At 42.1% G+C, this 1,063-nt stretch overlaps 1 non-coding gene across 1 annotated transcript; it reads left to right on the top strand.

Annotated features, from left to right (window-relative positions):
- The first annotated feature begins 398 nt into the window (after positions 1-398).
- Positions 399-471, top strand: TRNAK-CUU (transfer RNA lysine (anticodon CUU)). Its single transcript has one exon. It is a non-coding gene; the product is annotated as a tRNA-Lys (tRNA).
- Positions 472-1,063: the final 592 nt, after the last annotated feature.

Genomic DNA, 1,063 nt, shown 5'->3' with positions numbered 1-1,063 from the left:
GAATTTGCGTCTGAGGTCCAGGGCATACCCACAAGTGAACCCCCCTCCCCCCAGAATTAGCAGCAAAAGCTTTGAGAACTGAATTACGATGTGGAATACTGTACAGTTCCAGATCGGCCTCTGGGTAGCACACAGCAGGACAGACCAAAATAGTGCCGATTCAAAACTACATTGGTATTACATTGACATTCAAGCTCACAGACCACAAGAGTGAGCAGTGGTGTTCATTCTGAACTTGAACAAGTTGAATGCGTACTAAAATAGATTCAAAAGGGAACCAGTGGGAACATAATACCCAAAAAGTCCAGGATAAAATAAAATATTATGCATCATACCAAAAGCCAGAAAAAGGCTGAACTGGAATGAGAAAGGGCAGTCAACAGATGCTAACATCAGGGGCCTGGCTGGCTCAGTCGGTAGAGCATGTGACTCTTGATCTCAGGGTCGTGAGTTTGAGCCCCATGTTGGGCGTAGAGCCTGTTTAATGAGAGCAAAACCAAAAACCAGATGCTGACATCAAGATGACACAGAAGTTGGGATTATCTGACAAGGATTTCAAAGTAGCTATCCCCAAAAAAGGAGAAGAAGAAAGGGAGAAAAAGAAAAGCTTCAGCAAGCAACCATGAGCATTCCAGAAACGGGAAAATAGAAAATTTCAGCAAAGAAAAAGAAGATATAAAGAAAAACCAGATGAAAATTGTAAAACTAAAAAATACAGTAACAGGACCAACAAACTTACTGATGGACACTGTGAGCCATCGGAGATGACAGAGGAAAGAAGCAGTGACCTTGAAGATAGAGCACTAAAACTTCTACAACTTGAGCAAGAAACCACGAATGAACAAAATGAACAGAACTTCAGGGGCCTGTGGGAAAATACCAACATCCGTGTATGTCACTGGAATCCCACAAGGAGAAGAGAAGGAGTGCGGTGTAGAAAATAGACTCAAATAATAGCTGAAAGCTTCCCACTTTGGGCAAAAGACATAAACCTACGGGTTTAAGAAGCTGCGTGAATCCCAAACCAGGAAGTCATAAAAATCCTAAAATAGTGTGCACTAAC

Source organism: Acinonyx jubatus, chromosome A3 (genome assembly GCF_027475565.1).
Source record: "Acinonyx jubatus isolate Ajub_Pintada_27869175 chromosome A3, VMU_Ajub_asm_v1.0, whole genome shotgun sequence".
NCBI lineage: Eukaryota > Metazoa > Chordata > Mammalia > Carnivora > Felidae > Acinonyx > Acinonyx jubatus.
Note: the sequence above shows the minus strand (reverse complement) of the source record. Positions and strands in the feature narration are given on the sequence as shown.